Raw genomic sequence first — 13,158 nt, forward strand, 5'->3', positions numbered from 1 at the left:
TGAAGAATAACTTTACACAGATAAACTGGACATTACATGAAATGGACAAATTCCTCAAAAAACATACTATCACAACTCACCCAAATTGGAATAGATAATTTGAATATCTCCAGTTATTATGGAAATTGAATTCATAATTAAAAAATGCCTCCAGAAGATCTATAGGCATAGATGATTTCACTGGAGAATTCTTTTTTTTTCCACTCTTTTTTTTAAATTTTCTTTACTTTCTGTCTCTTCAATAGAGAATTCTATCAAACACTTAAAAAAACAGTAACATTAATTCTACATGAGCTTTTCTAAAAAATGAAAGTGGAGAGAGCATCTCCATTTCATGAAGTTGGTATTACCCTGATGCCAAAGCCAGATAAAGAGTACAAAAAAGAACACACTCAACATTATAGATACACAAATTCTTAATAAAATATTAGAAAATAGAATTCAGCAACATATAAAAGGAATTATGCACTATGACCAAATGGAGTTTATTTCAAGGGTGCAAGGCTGCTTCAACGAAAAAAATCAATTGGTGTAACCCATCATATTAAAAGGCTAAAGAACAAAAATCATAAAATCACATCAATTGATTCAGAAAAAACATTTGATAAAATTCAACACCCATTTATGAATAAAGCTCTCAGACAGGTAGGAATAGAGGAGAACTTACTCAACGTAGTGAAAAACATCACAAAGGAAAAAAGTCCCTGCAAATAGCATCACAGTAATGGGGAAGGAGTAAATAAATACTCCCCACAAAGGGTGGGACGGAGGGAAAGATGCCTGCCCTCCGCATTCCTATGCTGCTGCTGCTGCTAAATTGCTTCGGTTGTGTCCGATGCTACACAGAGCTAAAGTTCCATCCAGGCAATAAAGCAAGACAAGGAAACAAACGATGTACAGATCTGAAAGGAAGAATTAAAACTGTCCCTATTTGTGGATTACATGATTGATTGTCTATGTAGAAAATCCCAAGGAATCTTAAAAAAGAAACCTCCTAGAACTCAGGAGTGAGTTCAACTAAATGCAAAATACAAGATAAAAAATATACAAAAATTGGTTTATTTCTATGTATTATTTTATTTCTATATACTAGCAAGGAACACAGAGACATCAAACTTTAAAATTGCTAAAAAAAAAAAAGGAATAGGGGCAAATATTATATATACATATATATATGATGAAACTTTATTCATACATGAGGGTTGAATTATATATATATATATATATATATAGTACTTGTATGCTGAAAGCTACAAAATGCTGAGGAAAGTAATCAAAGATTTAATTATATTGAGACATACTGTGTTAATGAGTTGGACAACACAGTAAAGATGTTAATTATTTTTCCCCAAATTGGTATGTTTAATGTAATTCTTATCAATATCTCAGCAAAATTTTTGTAAAAATGAAGATTATTCTATTCTCTCAAATCATTCCACCCTTACCTTCTCCCAGAATCCAAAAGACTGTTCTCTACATCTGTCTCTTTTGCTGTTCCACACATAGGGTCATCATTACCATCTTTCTAAATTCCATATATATGCGTTAATATACTGTATTAGTGTTTCTCTTTCTGACTTACTTCACTCTGTATAAACCAATATAATATTGTAAGGTAATTAGACTCCAATTAAAATCAATAAATAAAGAGCAAAAAAATGAAGATTATTCTAAAATTTACATGGAAAGACAAAGGAACTAGAATAGTTGAAACAATTTAGGAAAAGTAGAACAAAGTTGGTGGAATCAGCCTATCCAATCTCAGGATTAATTACAAAGCTACAGTGATCAAGATTGTGCAATGTTGACAGAGGGATAGAAAAACAGACCACTGGGACCAAACAGAGGCCTCAGATATCTGATAAGGGGTTAATATCCAAAACAGATAAAAGACACATAAAACTCAATAGCAAAAAACAAATTTTTAAACGGCAGAGGATGTTGTCAGACATTTTTTTCAAAAACACCCAAATGGCCAACAAGTAGAGCAATATTAACATTACTGATTGTCAGAGTAATGCAAATCAAAATCTCATCACACCTTATTATGGAAAAGATAAGAAATAACAAATCTTGGACTGGATGTGGAGAAAAGGAAAATCTTGAGTACCATTTGTGGGAATGTAAGTTGGTATAGCCACTATGGAAAACACTATGGAGGTTCCTCAAATAAATTAAAAATAATAAAACTACCATATGATCCAGCAATTCCACTCTGGGAAATTATCTGAAGAAAATGAAAACACCAATTTGAAAAGATATATGCAGCCCGGTGATCACTGCAGCATTATTTTCAATAGCTAAAGTATGGAACAACCTAAGAGTCTATCTGTGGAAGAATGTATAAAAAGATATGATCCAGTGGCTAAGAATCCATGCTCCCAAGGCAGGGAGAGATCCCTGGCCCAGGAACTAGATCCCACATGCAGCAACTTTGAGTTCTCATTCCACAACTAAAAGAACATATATGCTGCAATAATCAAAGAGTCCATATGCCACAACTAAGACCATGTGCAACCAAATAAATAAATATTAGATAAATAAAGTCACCTAAAAATAAGTGCTCTATCTATCTATATATATATTTGTAATTTACACTACACACACACATACACACAGAAACACACTGGAATACTATTCAACCATAAAAAAGAAATAAATATTGCCATTTAGAACAATATGGATAGAACTTAGAGGTATTATGATAAGTGAAATAAGTCAGACAGAGAAAGACAAAGTATGATCTCACTTACACGTCAAATCAAACAACAGGAAAGCTCATAGATACAGAGAAGATTGGTGGTTACCCGACATGGGGGTTAGGGGACAGAAGAAAGGGGTAAAAGTGGAAAAGATGCAATACACACTTCCAGTTACAAAATAATTAAGCTCTGGGGATATAAAGTAAAGCACGGTGGCTACAGTTAATAATATTGTACTGCATATTTGAAAACTGTTAAGAGAGTAGACCCTAAAAGTCCTCATCACAAGAAAAAAATCTTTTCTAACTGTGTATGCCATTTTGCAATATATAGAAACATTGAGTCATTATCTTGTACACCTAAAGTTAATATAATGATACGTTAACATTATCTCAATTAAAAAATAGAAGACCTAGAAATAGACACACACAGATAAGCCCAATAGAGCTGGAAAAGCCCAGTCAGCAGTTCACAACTGGGCCTAAAGCTCAGGAGAGAGATACGACTGTAATAGAGATTCAGAGATCTCCAGTAAAGAGGGAGAAGGTTACAAGAAAGAAACAAGCAGTGGATTGAGTTGTGGGGGTACTAACATTTTGCGAATTAGAGAAAGAGGATCCAGCCACAGGTAGTAACAACAAATGCATAAGGGTAGAAAGAAAATCAGGATAAATGGCACCACTTCCTGAAAGCAAAAAGGGAAGAGAGACTTGTGAGAAGCATGGCTTGGTCAGTGGGGTCAAATGCTACAAAGCGGTCAGAAGTGGTAAGAGTTGAGAAATAACCACTGCACTTACACTGAACTTTTGCTTGATGACTTCAATGGAGGAGTAGAGCCAGAAGTCAGGTGCATTAGCTTAAAAGTAAATGGGAGGCAGGACAGTGGACATTTGGACCAGAAAAGCTGGCTCAGATATAAAGGAAAGAGGAAGGGGGGTAGCTAGATATGGTTAAAGCATCAAATGGTCAAGGGAAAACTAAGAGGCTTTGTCATGCTCACAGGCAGAGGAGATAATTCCAATAAAAAGCAGAAGGCTAGAGATATATATGAGAGTGGCATTGTGCACATATGAATATATCTTATAAAGTTCTCATAGTCATGGCTTTTGTTCAAAACCTGAACGAGGTGCTTTTCCATTAAGATAAGAAACACGGTAAGTTTATCTGCTCTTCTTTTCAACATCATACTGGATATTCACGCTAATGCAGAAAGACAAAAAGAGAAAATAAAGGGTACACAGATTCAGAAGAAAAGCAAATCTCTCTTTGTTCACATATAATATGATAGCCCATATAGAAAATTCCAAAGAAGTGATCAAATAATTCCTGAAACTAACAAGCAATTAAATCAGGGTTATAGGATACAACATTAATGTCCAAATTCTGTTGCTTGCCTATATAACTGCAATGAAAAATTAAAAATTGAAATAAAAAATAAAACACCACTTATATTAACAAACACAGAAATACTTAGGCATAAACCTAACAAAATATGTATAAGATCAATATGAGGACGCTACTCTGAAAAGAAAGAATTATATAAACAGAGATCTGTTCCATGTTCATGGATCAGGAAGCCAAATACTGTTAAGATGTCAGTTCCTCTCAACTTGATTTAGACTCAATGAAATTTCAATAAAAATCCCAGAAAGTTATTTTATTGATAATAACAAACTGAATCCAAAGTGTATAGGGAAATGTTGCTCAGTCGTGTCTGACTCTTTGCGATCCCATGTACTGCAGCATGCCAGGCCCCCTTGTCCATCACCAACTCCTGGAGCTTACTTAAACTTATGTCCATTGAGTCGCTGATGCCATCCAACCATCTCATCCTCTGTTGTCCCCTTCTCCTCCCACCTTCAATCATTCTCAGCATCAGGGTCTTTTCAAATGAGTCAGTTCTTCACATCAGGTGGCCAAAGTATTGGAGCTTCAGCTTCAACATCAGTCCTTCCAATGAATATTCAGGACTGATTTCTTCTAGGATGGACCAGTTGGATCTCCTTGCTGTCCAAGGGACTCTCAAGAGTCTTCTCCAACACCACACTTCAAAAGCATCAATTCTTCAGTGCTCAGTTTTCTTTATAGTCCAACTCTCACATCCATACATGACTACTGGAAAAACCATAGCTTTGACTAGATGGACCTTTGTTGGCAAAGTAATATCTCTGCTTTTTAATATGCTGTCTAGGTTGGTCATAACTTTTCTTCCAAGGAGTAAGTGTCTTTTAATTTCACGATTGCAGTCACCATCTGCAGTGATTTTGGAGCCCCCCAAAGGAAAGTCTGCCACTGTTTCCACTGTTTCCCCATCTATTTGCCATGACATGATGGGACCAGAGGCCATGATCTTAGTTTTCTGACTGTTGAGTTTTAAGACAACTTTTTTACTCTCCTATTTCACTTTCATCAAGAGGCTCTTCTTGGCTTTTTGCCATAAGAGTGGTGTCATCTGCATATCTGAGGTTTCTGATATTTCTCCCAGCAATCTTGATTCCACCTTGTGCTTCATACATTCCAGTATTTCTCATGATGTACTCTGCATATAAGTTAAATAAGCAGGGTGACAATATACAGCCTTGATGTACTCCTTTCCTGATTTGGAACCAGTCTGTTGTTCCATGCCCAGTTCTAACTGTTGCTTCTTGACATTTATACAGATTTCTCAGGATGCAGGTAAGGTGGTCTGGTATGCCCATCTCTTGAAGAGTTTTCCACAGTTTGTTGTGATATACACAGTCAAAGGCTTTGGCATAGTCAATAAAGCAGAAGCAGATGCTTTTCTGAAACTCTTTTACTTTTTCGATGATCCAATGGATGTTGGCAATTTGATCTCTGGTTCCTCTGTCTTTTCTAAACCCAGCTTGAACATCTCGAAGTTCGTGGTTCATGTACTGTTGAAGCCTGACTTGGGGAATTTTGAGCATTAGTTTGTTAGCGTGTGAGATGAGTGCAATTGTGTGGTAGTTTGAGAAATCTTTGGCATTGCCTTTCTTTGGGATTGGAATGAAAACTGACCTTTTCCAGTCCTGTGGCCACTGTTGAGTTTTCCAAATTTGCTGGCATATTGAGTGCAGCATTTTCACAGCATCATCTTTTAGGATTTGAAATAGCCCAACTGGAATTCCATCACCTCCACTAGCTTTGTTCATAGTGATGCTTCATAAGGTCCCCTTGACTTCGCATTCCAGGATGTCTGGCTCTAGGTAAGTGATCACACCATTGTGGTTATCTGGGTCCTAAAGACCTTTTTCGTATAGTTCTGTGTACTGTTGCCATCTCTTCTTAATATCTCTGCTTCTGTTAGGTCTATACTATTTCTATCCTTTATTATGACAAAACAATATTGAAGAACAAAGTCAGAAGATTGAATTTGCCCAACTTCAAGATTTATTATAAAGCTATAGGAATCAAGACAGTATGCTGCTGGCCAGAGAATAGAAAAATACATCATTGGGACAGAATAGAGAGCCAAGAAAGAGGAAAACACAAATAAAGTCAAATTATCTTTGACAAAGGAGCAAAGAGAATTCAATGGACAAATGAAAATGAAAAAAATTACTTTTTTCAATAAATGGTGCTGGAATAACTGGATCTCTACATAAAAAAAAAAAAAAGAATCTAGATACAGACCCTATACCTGACATAGATCACACTCCCAAATGTAAAACCTAGATTATAACACAGGAGAAAATCTAGATGATCTTGTATATGACAATGGATTTTTAGGTACAATACCAAAGACATGACCCATGAAAGAAAAAATAGTAAGCTGGACTTCATTAAAATTAAAGACTTCTACTCTGTGAAAGACACTGTCAAGAGAATGAGAAGACAAGCTGGAGATTGGGAGAAAACACTTGCAAAAAACATATCTGATAAAGGACTATAATGTAAAATATTGGGCTTCCTAGGCAGTGCCAGTGGTAAAGAATCCACCTGCCAATTTCCAAGACACAAGAGAGTTTGGTTTCGATCTCTGGGTCGAGAAGATCCTTGGAGTATGCAATGGCACCCCACCGTATTATTATTGCCTGGAAAATTCCATAGATAGAGAAGCCTAGCAGGCTATATAGTCCCTGGGGCTGCAAAGAATCAGACATGACTGAGCACACACGTTTCTATCTCTCTAATGTAAAATATACAAGAATGCTTAAAACTCAACAATAAGAAAATGAACAACCTCATTAAAAAATGGTCAAAAGATCAAAATAGAAATGTCACCAAAGAAGATAAAAAGAAGGAAAAGAAACACAGAAAAACATGTTTAATATCATGTGTTACTGGGAATGCTAGTTAAAACAATGAGAGGGCATCCTTGAGGGTCCAGTGGTGAAGAATTCACCTGCCAGTGTAGGGACACAGGTTTGATTCCTGGTCCAGAAAGATTCCACAAGCCATGGGGCAACTAAACTCATGTCCACAACTACCGAAGTCTGCATGCTATAGAGGCCATGCTCTGCAACAAGAAGTCACCATGATGAGGAGTTCATGAACTGCAGCTAGAGCATAGTCCCTGCTCACTGCAACTAGGAAAAGCCTGCACACAGCAACGAAGACCCAGCACAGCTAATAAACAAACAAAACAACAACAACAACAACAAAAACGAGACACCGATACATACCTATTGTTGTTATTCAGTCACCAAGTCATGTCCGACTTTTTGTGACCACATGGACTGCAGCATGCCACATTTCCCTGTCCTTCACTATCTCCCAGTTTGCTCAAACTCATGTCCAGTGAGTCGGTGATGCCATCCAACCATCTCATCCTCTGTTGCTCCCTTCTCCTCCTGGCTTTAGTCTATCCCAGCATCAGGGTCTTTTCCGATGAGTAGGCTCTTCATATCAGGTGACCAAACCTATTAGAATCATTATAATCTACCACCAATTGCTGGCAAGGATGTGAAGCAACAGGAGCTCTCATTCATTGTTTGTAGGAAGAAAAAATGCTATTTTGCTATTTAGCGATTTTGGAAGACATGTTTATAATTTTTTACAACACTAAACACTTTCCATACAGTCCCTCAAACATGCTCATTAACCTGAACATGAATGTTTCTGGCAGCTTTATTCTTAGTGACCAAGATTGGAAGCCACCAAAATATCCTTCAATAGGTCAAAGAACAAACTGTGGTATATTTAAACTATAAAATATTATTCACAAAAAAAAGAAATGTGCTATGAAGCTCCAAAAAGAAACAAAGGAAACTGAAAAGCATGTGGCTAAGTGAAAGAAGTCAACCCGAAAAGGATTTATACTCCATAATTCCAATACACAAAATCTTGGAAAGGTAAAACAATAGAGACAATTAAAAGGTCAGTTATTATCACAGGTTTGTGGTGAGGAACAAATGAATGAGTGGAGCCTAGAGGATTTTTAGGGTAGTTAAACCATTCTGCATGATATTGTAATGGTGGATACATGTAATAATACACTTGTCCAAACCTGTAGAATACATCTCACAAAGTGAACCCCAATGTAAACTGTGGACTTCAGTTGATAATGATGTGTCAATATTGGTTCATCAATTGTACCAAATGTACAAGGCTTGGGAGAGATGCAGATGGTGGGGAGGCTGTGTATTTTGGGGAGAGGGAGGCAGGCATATGGGAACTCCCTGGACTTCCCGCTCAGTTTTGCTGTGACCTTGAAACTGCTCTAAAAAATAAAGTCTATTGAGAAATATGTGAATCGTTCACTACCCAAGTATTTTTAGGCTCCAGCAGGTGCAGAAACTGCCAGACAGAGCACACGCCATCTCAGCAGTCGACAGCACAAAACCCAGAGGGTTACCTTAGAGCACTTCCTCACAGGCCAAAGGGACTTTCTTCTTTGCTTGTTTTTACAACTGCTGGAAGAAAACATTTAGTTCTTCGGAGGCCCAGGGACGGTCAAAGGAGACAGCTGTGGGCCAGCTTCCTGAGAAGGCTTACAAAAGCGTGGCGGCATCCAGACTTTTGATCCCAGGGCTGTACCAGCATCACACCATTGCCAAGGAAGCCAGATGGAGGACAGACCTGCTGTCACCCGCGTCCTGCCCTCTCCCCATTTGATGGCTCACCTGCCCCGGACCGGACGGTGTTGATGTGTTCCTGTTTAGTTTGTATCTTTCAGGCTTTTCTAGAAGGCTTCACACACACAATAAGAAAATATGCTGTCATCTCCTTTTTCCAGTCAACCTCAACTACACATTGAAATCATCTGGGGAGACTGAAAAGACTAATACTACCTGGGCCCCCCCTGCTGAGATCCTAATTTGTCTGGTCAGGGCATGGCTTCCCAGGTGATTCTAATGTGCAATCAAGGTTGAAAATAACTAGTCTCAGAGCCCAGTGGAATTCACACAAACTCCTACACCCCAGTCGGTCATAAAGAGGGCTAGTTTCTAGTTCTGAGACACTCTTCCGCTCTCATCCCAGCCCCAGCACACACAAAAAGCCTCTAGGGAACATTATTTCAGTCTATTCTATCTTATTCACTAATTGTTATGAATAAGTATTGTGTAAACTGGATGCTGGGAAACTACATACACTTCCCTCAAAGAGCTCAGTATAAAAAGTGTCATCAATCTGAACACCTCTCATACACAGGACTAGGTTACAGGGTCACTATTTATGGTTACAGTTTTAGAGCTCTATTTGACACATCTCTGCCTTGGCTCCAGGGCTCTGTCAGCCAGAAGGAGGAGGGGGCCTCTCTGTAATTCACCCCTAGGTGCCACACAAGCTAGGTGGGGTGCCAGCCTCCTGCATGGGGACCTGAGCTAGGCGCTGGTACCATGCCTGGCACATGGGAGTGCTCCATATTATTCATGGAGAGACTACAATGGGCTGCACAGAAGGGCTCAGGGGAGGGGATGCATTCTGTCTACAGGGATGAGGTGAGAAAGTGTGAAGAGGCTAAGGCTGAGATGAACCTTGAGGGAGGGCATGCCTGGTGGAGAGACAGGTGACAAGCATCTCCCCAGGACGTGTTGACCTACAGAGTGGAGAGAGGGTATTGAGGCATTTCTATCTGCCGGAGTGCCGCATGGAGGGGCTGCATGAAGTGGACAAGGGAGAAACTGTGAGGGGCTTGTGATGGAGTAGGGACTTGTACCCACTGGGGACCAGTGGGAGGATTTTCAACTCCCATAGCACAATCAGATCCTGGTTCCTTCAATTACACTGGTGGCTGTGTGCAAAAAAAATTAGGGGATATTGGGATCACCAAAAACACCAACAGAGTTGCAAAGCTTCTTAGTTCTTTGAGAATTGCCAAGGGAAGTTTACAGTTAGATCCTTGGGAATTCTAGTGTTAGATTATTCCTCTTGAAGCCCCATATCCACCCTGCTCACATTCTACACCAATGCTACTAAATTTTGAATTTTTCTCAGCTGTCACTACCTTTGCAGTAGGTGCAGCAATGACTTTGTCTTACTTCTTCAGATCATCCTAAATTTTAGGGACTCGGAGCAATTTCTTTTACCTTCTAAAGTCCATCAGAATACCCACTCAGTCTAAATATAAAGGGTTCATATCCATTTCCTGAAATTTACTGTTCAAATAAAGTAGAAATAAAGGATTATTGCATGCTCTACTTCTGTATATTCTTTCAGGAAATCTGAATGTTTATGTAAAAATGTAAAATAATTTGTAGACACTTATATTCTGTAATTTAAACAAACAAAAACAATGTCCTAGGTCTCATCTCTCTTATTGAATCAGAATCTCTAGGAGCAGAGACAAGGAATCTGTATGTTAATGAGCTCCCAGTTGACCTAACTCATTGCCTCTCTGACTTCAGACATCTACATAAGTTTTGCCATACTCACATTGTCCTTTTGCCTTTGTCACTCAAGTCGTTTTAGGTTAACTTGAAAATTGTAGTCATCCTAAGTGATGTCCACTAAATCAGAGTTTTGAAGCACTGTTTTCTAAAATTGCATGTTAAAAGACATAACTATTTTAAAGTCCATTGTGGGCTAACTGAAGACAGTACATGGTCCACTCCACTGATTCAAAGCTGTTTGGGGAAGAGCAGGTTTACTGCTTCCGGGTCTCTGTGGTCCAAACTTTGGCCTTCTTATTTCGGGATCCACCTACCTAGGCCTGGATGCCCTCACACAGCTCTATGGAAAGCACCTCACTGCCAGGACCCTACCCTCTCTTTCCACATGTACTCTCTCCCATCACCCCAACCAAACTGGATTTTTATATCTGAACTTAGGACAGTATCACTAAAGCACGTTAATAAATGTTAAAGTATAATCTGCTGGTTTAACCCTTGATAGCAAAAATGCTTTCATTTTCAAGAATGGGATTCTCCTCATATACACTCACACAGCTCTTTGCGTCAGCACCTGAAACAGCGCACATTTCTGCAGCTTCATTTCTCTTCAGTCTTCCTCACTCACTCTGCTTCAGCCACACTGGAGCGTACCTTACTTTCTCCCTCTTGATATACAAGCTCTTCCTACCTCAGGACCTTTGCACTTGCTGGATTTCTTCCACACGTCTGCCACCCACACATTACTTGGGTTTCAACTCAAAGTCCCTACTTTCCGAGAGGCAGCTCCTGACCAACCCAGTTAAAGCTACAGCAATTCCCCACATCCCCATGCCCTCCAAGGATCCTCTGTCACAGCAGTTTTTAACCAAGGGTGTTATTTCCTCTAAGGAGACATTGGTAACGTCTACAGACATTTGCAGGTGTCACTATGTTGGGGGGGTTGCGGGGAGGCGGCGCACAAATATTCTCCAGCAAATAGAGGCCAGGTATGTTGATAAGCAATCCTATAATGCTTGCACAGTGCCCTCCCACAATGCATTATTTGGACCCAAATGCCATGTTTGAGAAATTCAGCTCTGTCAGTGGAAAATCCCATGGATGGAGGAGTCTGGTAGGCTGCAGTTCATGGGGTCGCTAAGAGTTGGACACGACTGAGCAACTTCACTTTCACTTTTCACTTTCATGCATTGGAGAAGGAAATGGCAACCCACTCCAGTGTTCTTGCCTGGAGAATCCCAGGGACGGGGGAGCCTGGTGGGCTGCCGTCTATGGGGTCGCACAGAGTCGGACACGACTGAAGCGACTTAGCAGCAGCAGCAGTGTGTTATGCTTTTTCCTTCTCATCATCAGTACCAGAGCTGATGGTGTTGGGGTTTCTTTCCTACTGAATGGAGCTCCTTGGGAACTGGAGTTCAGGGCTGTACCCTGCTCCACCTCAGTACCTAGAGGAGTGTCAGGCACCTTGACTCTCAAATCTGGACTCATTTGCCCTTGTCCTGAGAGCCCACAGCAAGTTGAAGATGCCTGGCCTCAAGTAAATGGTGAGGATAAGAAAATATGTCACTTTAGAAAATGAAAACAAAAATGTGTTCAATTAATGAGTGTGCATACAAATGAAACTTGTGATGAGGAGTCCCTCATGCTTTCAAGGACTGACAAAATTTTCTTCACAGTCATCAGTGAAAGACTGGTTCTTCTGCTTTTAAAGAAGAGCAAAATTTCCTAAGTTCAAATATATGGTTTTAATTATACCAGTGTCTTAATGTCCTTAGACCAACAGGAGAAAATGGAATCTCAATGGTCTCAAAAAAAAAAAAAAAAAATTCAATACATTCTATTTAATTGGCATTTTTAAAGGAAAGAAATTAATGTTAACTTAGTGTTAAATACCTCCCCTTCCTTCCCTCTAATCCATTCTCCCCCTCAGTTATTGACAAATTTTTCTATAGCATAAAATGATAGCCAAATTACCCATATGAATTTTTCTAAAACAGAACTGTTATTCAGAAAAATAATAAGAGGGACCATATAATGAGAAACCTGTGAATGCAATACCATTGAAATTCTTTATTGAGCACGATGCTAGATTTCCTATCACAAGAAACTCTATAAACAGAAGAAAAACCGTTGTATTTCTGAAGTGATTTTCACTTTCATTTTTTTCACAAATATCATGTCATTGAAATTACCACTGTACACCCATGTAAGTGTGGGAATAACTCTCATAGATGAAAAAAAAAATCAACACAACATTGTAAATCAACTATACTTCATTTTAAAATATATTAAAAATTAGGCATAAAGAATGATTTACTCTAATGTCATCCAACGTTCCTGGTGCACTTTAGGATGAGAGCTCAGGGCCTGTCTCTAATTCTGAGTACCGCCTGCCTTCTCCCATGCCCCAGGTCTTGTTTCCCAGAATACTACTGGGTATGCCAGTAGTCACTGTGCTCAGGGCATTCCAACAAAGTTTGGAAATGCTGGATTAAACAAAGTTAAGCAGATTTCTAGAACTTGTAATGTGCCATCACAAACTTTAGGAAGGACTTGGAGAAGAGAGCACAAATCATAAATTCAAAGCCCCACAAGTAACAAAGCAGGTAACAAACATGAGGCTGTAGGCAAGGCAAGGCCTGAGGGATGTGGTGCCATCTAATGGGGCCCTGGCTGCATAGGGA

Source organism: Dama dama, chromosome 9, assembly GCF_033118175.1.
Source record: "Dama dama isolate Ldn47 chromosome 9, ASM3311817v1, whole genome shotgun sequence".
In the NCBI taxonomy this organism is placed as follows: Eukaryota; Metazoa; Chordata; class Mammalia; order Artiodactyla; family Cervidae; genus Dama; species Dama dama.